Here is a 9,990-nt window from a genome sequence, read left to right as displayed (position 1 = left end):
TCAGTAATGAGGAAGCAGCTCTGAAAACACTAGTCACCTGGGTGGCCTTCTCATCTGGGCCTCCCCAACACACCGTGTGCTTCACTTTCATCCGCCCCCTCTGGCTTTGTGGAGTTTGTGTCCTGGAAAGAGCTTACATTTGGGGCCAGATAAACCTGAGGTTTGACCCCAACGCTACCCCTTACTAGATGGATGGCCTCAAGACACTAACTCACCCCTGAGAGCCTCAGTTTTATCACCTACAAAATGGGACGAAGGATACTTTGTGTGATTAGTAGAATGAAGCAATTATTTGTTCTGTAATGAACATAAAACATTAGTCCAGGAGCTGGTACATAATAAGCTCTCAGTAAATTTTGTGAAAATCGTAATTATGATTGTTCATTAATGCTTGGATTTGGTGCTTACTGAGAGGATTTTGGGAATCTCTTAACCCCTGGGACTGAGTGTGATTGGTCTACAGCATATCTAGGTGAAAGCATCAGAAATAGATCTGGAGTTCAAAGAGACCATAGACTTAATGCTAGCGTCCCCTAAAAATTCATAGGTGGAAATCCTAACCCCCAGTGTGATGGTATTAGGAGCTAGGGCCTTTGGGAGGTAATGAGGTCATGAAGGCAGAGCCATTATAAGTGGGATTAGTGCCCCTATAGAATAAAAGGTGCCCAGAGAGCCCTCCTGCTGTCTTTCACCATGTGGGGATACAACAAGAAGTTGGCAGTCTGCAACACGAAAGCGGATCCTCACCCGAACGTGACTGTGTTGGCTCCCTGATCTCGGACTTCCAACCTCCAGAACTGTGAGAAATAAACGTCTGCTGTTTATAAGCCACCCAGTCTACGGTGCTGTGTTGTGGCAGCCCACACTGCCTAAGACCAAGGGGAAGCTCAGGCCGGAGGTAAGAATATCTAAGATTATCAGCACGCAGATGGTAATTGATATCTTGCAGGTGGGCCATATCACAGCAGTAGATCGATTGTTTGTGGCTCACCCTCTATCCACAGTTTTGCCCTCCCATGTGACAGCCCCTCAAATATAACTTTTCAAATTTAAAATTTAACTCCTTAAATGATTCACAACATAGTTTGGACAAATGTTCCCTCACTGTCAAACATGCCCCATCAGACCACACCTGGAGCACATCCGTCAGTTCAAGACCCTCCACGTCAGAAACACTGTGGCGCTCCCCCTGCTCTGCCTCCATCCAGGTACTCAGCTTCCGTTACATTATCTGTGAGAACAATGACACTTCGAGCTGTCATTCTGAAAATGAAACAAAGTAATCTATGTGAGAACACCTAGCATAATAGCTGACATATAACAGGCTCTTCACCAGCGTTGGTAGTCATTTTTTCCTGTGTTTGTGTTCGTGCAGCTAGAACCTTATAATCATTTTTGGCAACTACATGTCAGTGTTGATCCACATTGACTTTGCTGTCAATTAAATCTCATATCTCTTTAACATGCTAATCCTGTTCCTTTCTATAAAGGAAAAACCCTGTGAGAAGATGCTGGAATAGTGCATTGGTATTCTTATGGCTATCACCAGGGAACTCCTCAAACCCACTACTCCCTTCTGAGACCCTCCTGTGGTCTCAGTTTTCATTGATGGCATCACCATCTACCCGGGGTTCCAGGATAGAACTCTCAGGTACATAACACAACATATGTGTATGTATGTATGTGGGCTTCTATATACACACAAATATATATGTCTATTCAATTTGAGAAGATGCTGCATACTGGGTGCTTTGCTTTGGTAGAATATTTTTTAATCTGGTCAAGATTTTAAAATAAGTTGTTGAAAGAGATCACAACACCCAAGCCAAGAGGGGGCAGGGTGGAGAAGGGAAAGAGAAAAAAAGATTCCAGATAGGTATCAGAATATCACCAAGATCAGGAACAAAACAAGAATGCTCTTTTTTTATTTTCAACATTGTTTTGAAAATTCTAACCAAAACACAAAATGTAAATTATAAACCAAAATATTATTAATAAAAAAATACACCAGTTGATCCTCATATAACAAGAAAACCAAAGAATGAATGAAAAATCATTAAATTAATGAGTAGTAAGTAAAATAACTATATAAAAGATAAATATTTTTAAAATTAATCCAATATATAACAATAAGCAGTTAGAAGTTACCATAATAGAAATATCTCATTTATACTAACAATAAAAATATAAAATAACTGGGAATAATCTTAAAGGAAATGTTTTTGACCTATTTGAGGGGAACGATAAGAAGTTATAGAAATGTAAAAGATATTTGAATAAAGAGAGAGTCATGCCATACTCCTGGTTGGAAAGATTGAGTATTAAAAAGATGCCACTCCTCCTAAAATTAATTTATAGGTTTAATAAGACTCTGATTAAAAGATCTCAATAATTCTGTTTTGTAGGGGAGGGAAGAGACTGGAGAAGGTAAATGGCAAAACTTCTTTAAAATTAACCTGGATGAGACACAGATGAAAGATGCATGTCCTTACTGTAAACATAAGGAATTCTTTCAAAACAGTATGGAAAACACTGTTTTTAGAAAAATGAGGGGAAAAATAGACAATCAGAATAAACATAAATGGTTAATAAACAAAAAACTTCAAATTTTTTTCTAATGAAATATATGCTGATCTAAAAATGATCTATCATTTCTCACTTCCTGAATTGTTGAATATTTTAAATAATTTTTAGATTATTAAATACTTTTTTATAGAATAAAATATTTTAAAATAATTTTAAATACTAACATACTGGGCTTGAGGAAGATTAAAAAAGAAAACACCCTAGGAACTCTGATATCATTGTGATAAGGATATAAATTGATGCACCTCTTCTGGAATGCAATTTAGTGATAAGTATCATAAGCAATGTTCCCAGTAATTTCATTTATAAAATATATGCTAAGCAAATAAAACCATGGATGAGATTTATGTACAAAAATGTTCATCTTTCAATGATAAGCACAGAAACAGAATACAAAACCATGAAATAGAGCTTTCATTATTGTTGGCAACAATTTTTCAAATGACTTACATGTCCATCCTTGAGTGTGCTTAAATTATAGAATTTCCATACAGTGGGATATTAACATTTATTCCAATTTAATTATTTGAATATTTTTCAGGATTTGTGAAAACACTGGTGGTATGGTGTGGACTGGGGGAAAGAGCAGATGGTGAGTAAATTACATGTGCACAGAAAACAGACTGAAGCTAAATTTCCCCCAAATTTTCATAATTACTTTTCAAGTAAAAGAAATGAAAGATGAGAAGGAGAGAGAGAGAAGAAGGAGAAAAAAGACAACGATGAAAACAAGAAGAAATTGAGAATATCTAAGAAATTTTTAAAACAGTAAGGGAGACTATTACACCAGATACTAAAATTTATCCTAAAGCTACAGTAATTTAAATGGCATGTTACTAAAAATATGCAAATAGCTCATGGAAACAAAATACATAAGCCTGAAAAAAGGTTTATATTATCCAATAATTTATAATAGCTCATCTTTAAGAAGACTTGACAAATCAAAAAAGAATGGAAGATTCTTTTGCAACTTAGAGAACTGGCAAAGAATCCAGAAATAATTTCAAATACTTTATCACCCCACAACTTTACAGACACACAAAAGATGGTGAATTAGAAAGTCATATAAAAAATTTAAAACCACAGAAAAATTACAAAAATCTAGGAGAAAACAAATTCTCAAAATTTCTGAGTAAGGGAACTCCTCTACATTTAGTATAATAGAAGAAATAAAGAATCACATCAATGGTGCTATAAAACAATGTTAAACTTCAGTCAGTAAAAAACAAATCCTATACTCAAAATTAAAAAGCAAAGTACAAACTCGATACAGTAAAGTAAAAACAAATAGACTTTTAAAAGAGAGAAGGAGCAGAGGTAGCATGCTTTTAAAGACACGGGCAGCGCCAGAGGAGCAGGCTGCGATTTCTCCCCTCGTCTGCTGGTGTATTTTTAAATGATCCACACTCGTACCTTCTGCCTTTATCGGATTCTCTGTGCTCACAGACACTTTTGCAATAGTCACAGCCTTATTATTTTTATAAGCATTGGCCAACTACAGGCAATTCACATTTCTAGTCTTTCTGTTTGCTTATTGAGAGCCACATCAGTAATGAGTCAAGTTTGGGTGCCCACCGCAGCCCCGTGCAGGCTTTAAAGGAGAGCTCTCCTCCTCCAGGTGCTTCCTTGACCTCCTGCAGCCAGGGGACACACATGTGAACAACATTCACAACCCAGGAAAGATGCTCATGAGCTGGTGCTGGTTCCAGGCTGCTTCAGCTCCAGATGTTTGTGCTTCTGGTGTTTCTCTTACCTAAGCGAAGTGGTTCAGCGGGATATGGTGTAGCAAGGTCCTGCTTGCAGGGACAGATTGTACGTCTGGGCTTGGAATTAAGGACTTGTTTCTGTTTTTGCTTTGATCAAGAAGCAGCTCAGAGCCAAACATGGTGCTTGCTCACCTGCAGGGAGGACTCATGTGCTCATCTCCCCCTGATATTATTGCTGTACCACCCACCTGCCCATTCTCCTCGCATCTGCTGCCTCAAGGATTAATTTCTGGTTTTTAGAACACAAGCAATTTTGGTAGGCTGCCTCACACTTTTTGTGGATTGAGGGGGAAAGTGGTAGGATGATAAAAGGTTCAATAAAGGATGCCTGTGTGGGCAAAGCTTTCAACCTCTCCGCACTTGTGTTTCCCTCCGAGAAACATCCCCATCTTCCCCTTCAGGACCGCTGCAGGGACCAGATGCTACAGTGGCGATGTCCACCTCTGCAAACACAGATGCTACCAAAACAGAGACTGATGATGGAGGTGATGAGGAGGAGGTTTTCTAAATATAGCTCACATCTTGCAGGTAACAAATGTCATGTCTTTGGAAGTTGAAGTTTTTAGGGAGAAAACTGAGCCATGGAGGCTCATGAAACCGGCATTTCAATAAAACCAGATGTGCACCACTGCCTCCGTGGTGTGGGCTTTCCTGCTTGTGATGTTGGATTTCGCAGGTTAGCTCTGCTCTTGCTACACCTAGGAACCTTCTGGGCACCTACCTTTCTGCCCAGAAGAGCTGCTATGTATGAGAGAGCAATTAAGTAGAGGTGGTAGCAAAGGTATGAATGGGGAATGTTATTCCTGCACAACTGAACAACTGGGCTCCGCCTGACCCACTTTCTTCACCTCCTTTTAGGTTGATGAACTTCCTGGGCACAATTTCCCCTACCCCTTATTTTTATTCCAGATTTCCCTTCCCTTATGTACATGCAGTATTCATTCGTTGAGTGCTTACTATAGATATATAAAAACATATTCGGTCCTTGACCCACATTGCTTCATTTTATCCCCACAACACTGTGAGGTGTCATTGTTAGGCCTAGTTTCACAGATGAGGACATTGTCATAAAAAGAGGTTAAATAACTTAGCCTGATCTCAAGAGTAGGAATCTGCTGAGCTGATGCACATTCCTCTCCAACTGAGGTCAACAAAATGAATAAAGTAGGGTGTCAGGCTGGAGACACGCATTATCTACTTGGGAGGCAGACAATTCAAACATATAATTATAGTACACTGTGACAAATGCAGTGACAGGTTCGTGTGAGGTAGCATAGAAGTGCAGAGCAGGGAACAGAGCTGCTAACTCAGCGCTCCAGAGTGGAAACCACTCGACTGACCCTTGAGGGACCAGGCAGAGGTCGGGCAGGGGAGGCTGAGGCTCTGGGAACAGGGGGTGCAAAGAGCCCTGCAGGAGGCGGCTGTGGGGGGTGTACATACATGCGTGGCTGCAGGAGCTTCATAGGCTGCAGGATGGGGCCAGGTTGAGAGGGACCAGGCATTCCTGGGATTACAGACACTTGGTCTCACTTTCTAATTCTTCTAATTCTCTTAGCCAGGTCTCAACCTTTTGTTCCAGGTTGCCACTGCAATTTTCATCTTCTTCTCCCTTTGCTTCTGGCCAGACCTTGGAGGTCTTGGTGAGAAGGGAAGAGACGAGAAAGTTCTCTGTTTCACAGTGTCATCCCCATGGGCCTGTGGTGAATGCCACCGAGTCCACTTTAGCAATTACAGTCCTCTGAGTCAATGAGCCATCTTCAGTTTAGATACAAATGAACTGAAAGAAGTTACTAACTTATTAGGTGCTACCTTATTAAATAGCATATTAAATATTAAAGCTATTAGATATTAAGCTTATTCAATAGCTTATTAAATAGCTTGTTGAATAGGATACAGGGCAGTGACATGTAGTGGATAAAAGCAATAATGATTATGATATTAAGAGCTAACAATATATACTGAGCACTCTCAATGGACCAGACCCTGCGCTAAGCACTCTGCATGCGTTGTCCTCTTAATCCTGGAAAGATGCGGCTGTCATCTCCTCTAAAGACCACAGAGCTGAGGCCTGAGAGTGAGGCCCTTTCTCCAAGGTCACACGACAAAGACATGGGGGGACCAGGACTCTGTCTACTGCAGGTGTCTGACTGGGAACTCCCATGCAGCTGGCAGGTGGCAATAGGAGCCAGGTGCTGGGTTTGGGTGTGGCTCCTGGCAGGAGAGGCGGGAGAGAGCCCCAAGGAGCCGGAAGGGGCTGAAAACAAATGTTCAGTGGGAGAAAAGCTGAGTTCCACGGGCACCACTGCGACAGGATATGCTTCATGTAGAGTCCAAAAACCCTAAACCTCAACAATATGATTTTTAGGCTTGCATATATATGTGATAACATTAATTTTAAAAGCAAAGAATTAATACACACTAACTTTAGGATAGCGGTTCCCTCTAGGGGTGGAGAAGGGGCAGGGAACAGGATAGGAGAGAAACACATAGGTGGAGGTAAATTATTGCTAATTTTCCTAGTCCTTGGATTGGATGAGAGGTTCACCAAGAGTTCATTATATAATTTAAATATGTGTTAAATTTCTTTTTAAAAAATACGATAAAAGAGCCAGGTATAAAGAGTTTGTCTTGAACCACGATTATGAAAAAAAATTCAAATTTGTGCATCCAAGGAACAGATTTTTTAAAAATAAAGGATGGGGGAATAAGAACTGAACAGCCAGGTACCCATTATCAAACTTACAAAATAAAACAGTGCAAATACAGGTGAAGCCCCCTGTGTATCCATCCCCAATTCCAGTACCTTCTCTTTCCCCAGATGACATCCCTTTCGTGACTGGTGTTTTGTGTTCCCTTGCTTCTCTCCCAAAAAACTTCTGTATGTATATATGCATCCATAAACAACAGATAGCCGTTTTTGCATGATTTAAAACACTAAATAAATTATTCTATGCCTAATAGCCTACTTCTGGCTTTATTCACTCTGCACTATGCTTTGGCATTGCTAGCTTCACTTCCCTCGTTTTCTCATCTGTATAGTATGTACTTTATTACATGAACATGGCATAATTTATCCATCTGCTTGGTGAGGGACACTGAGTTGTTTATAATTTTTTGCTGCTACAAATAATGCTGCCATCAACATTCTTAGCTTTATCTCCCTATGCACACGTACAAGAGTTTCTCTAGATAATGCCTTGGGATGGAATTGTAGTACATAGGTAACAGCACATGCACATCTTCAGCTTCACCAGGCAATGCCAAATTGTTTCCCAAAGTGGTTGTGCCCACCTGCACACCCACTAGCACTGTAGAAGCACTCCCACTGGTTCCCTTTGCTCTGTGTCCCCACCAACGTTTGGTATCGTCCAACTTTTTCCTTTTCTGCCATTTGGTGGGTATGGAGTGTTGCTGAGGTTTGGCATTTCTCTGATTAGTAATGTGGTTCAACATCTTTTCTTGTGTTTATAGGACATTCATGTAGCCTCTTGTAAAAAGAATTTTTGTGTATTTTGCCAATTTTTTTTCTTATTGGAATGTTTGTCTTTCTTATCAATGTACAGGCATTAATTGTTTATTTTGGATGTGCTTTTGTTGGTTTTGTAAATACCTTTTCACTCTCTTTTGTATTTTTAGTTGAACAAAATTTTTTAATTTTACTATTAAAAACTTACTAGTTTTTAACTTATCAGTTTCTTCATTGTCAGTTTGTACTTTTGATGTCTTGTTTAAGGAATCCTTCCTGACCTTGTGGTAATGTATATGCAATGTCTATTGAAACTTCTGTACATATCGGGTTTCTGTATTTGCTGGCTACTTTACTTCGTCATTGCTCTGTTGGTCTGTCTCTGTGCCCAAACCATCTTAACCACTGCAACTTTATAAATAACGTCACTAGGGCAAGTTCCCTCCACTTCCTTGTCACTATTGCTGTTGTTACTATGTCTCCTCCTCCTCCTCCTTCTCCTTGTATTCTTTCTTCTTCTGGAATATCCTAGTTATTTTTGCACCAAAGTTCTCTATATATTTTAGAAACACCTTGTTAATTTCCAGGGTAAACCCTGTTCAGATTTTGATTTAAATTATACCTATCAATTAGGTTGTAAAGATTTCACATCTTTGTGGCATGGAATCATTCCATGATTGAATATGGTATGTCTTCCATTTATTTAGAACTTCTTTAATGTCTTTTTATAAAGTTTTATCATTTTTCACATCTTTTGTTAGATTTGCTTCTAGGTTTCTGTTCTTTTGAAAATAGTATCTTTTTGGGGAAATTCTCCTTTATAACTCTGTATTGCTAGTGTATAGAAATGCTGCGTTAGTTCCTTTTTAAAGAAGATAGATTTTCAACTACTCAGGGTTGACACTGGAGTGGACGTGTCAACAGGAGACAGGTAAATTAGATATTCAGAGCTGATGTTCAACGGTACACAATAACATGGCTGTACTGGTTACAAAAACATTGAAATACTGCCCTAGTGAGGCCCCCTGAGTTCTTCCCTGCCACCCCGGCCATCCTTACCTCTCCCTCTGGACAGGCTCAGACTTCCCCAAGCTCCAGACCCCACTGACTTAACACCCAGCACAGCATGGGGCCTAGGGACTTGCTCCACTGGGAAGGCCAGTGTCCGTGCTGCGGTTTTGATTTCCATGCCTTGCAAGTTGTTAAATATTTTTAACATTACCTCTTAGGCTCATATGTTGGTGCTAACATAAACACCAAGGGTGAAATATTAATCTGAGTGGTTTTTCAACCAGGGGTGCAGAGAGCTCAGAAAGAGATAATCATCGTTGGGGTTCAAGGCGGGAGTCAGGAGATCTGAGCTGCAACTAAGAAGATACTGTTCAGCACCTGCCTCTGATAATCCCCACAGAAATCCATACAACCTCACCACACTCCTGCACTGGAAGCTCCTGCAAGCATATCAAATGCAACACATTTCAGACTGAACACATCATCTCTATCTGCTAATCTACTCTCTTTCTGACTTCCCTAATTAGTGGGAAAGCATCTCCAACCACCTTGTCCTCTATAATAGAAAATCCAGAATCACCCTAGACTCTGTCTCACCCTTATTTCTTCTCTTTTATTGCTTACCAAGATCTTCAATTCTATGTCATAAAAAAAACTCTTGAATCCAACCTCTTCTCACCTTCCATTGCTGCTGTCTCCTGAATTTTGGAACAGTTTCCTAACCTGGCCTCCAGCCTCTTTGATTCCTCCAGTCCCTCCCCACACCACTCCCGGCATTCCAGTCCCCACCTGGTACATTAGCCTACTGGTTTCCTCATCTGTGGACAGGAGGGCAGTGGGATCCTTGGCAGGGAGGAGTGTTTTATCACTACACTGTGCAGAATGGTGCCAACACAAAGCACATTGACTTTGAGCTGGTTTATCATTGGGTTTAAATTCTCTACAATGCACCCCTCTTGCCCACACCCGGTCAATGTTCCCACTCATTCTCCTTGGTATGATGCTGGAGATAATATGATCTGCCTCACAGAGCTTCTGTGAAGGTTAAATGAAACAATGCTTGCTGGGAACTCCGCCCAGGCCCCTGCACATGGTGAGCACTGTGCCAATGTAACAATTATTAGTGATAACATTGTTATTGGTTCCCTGTGCCCTGCAAAG

This window comes from Eulemur rufifrons, chromosome 19, assembly GCF_041146395.1.
Source record: "Eulemur rufifrons isolate Redbay chromosome 19, OSU_ERuf_1, whole genome shotgun sequence".
Taxonomy (NCBI): Eukaryota; Metazoa; Chordata; class Mammalia; order Primates; family Lemuridae; genus Eulemur; species Eulemur rufifrons.
Note: the sequence above shows the minus strand (reverse complement) of the source record.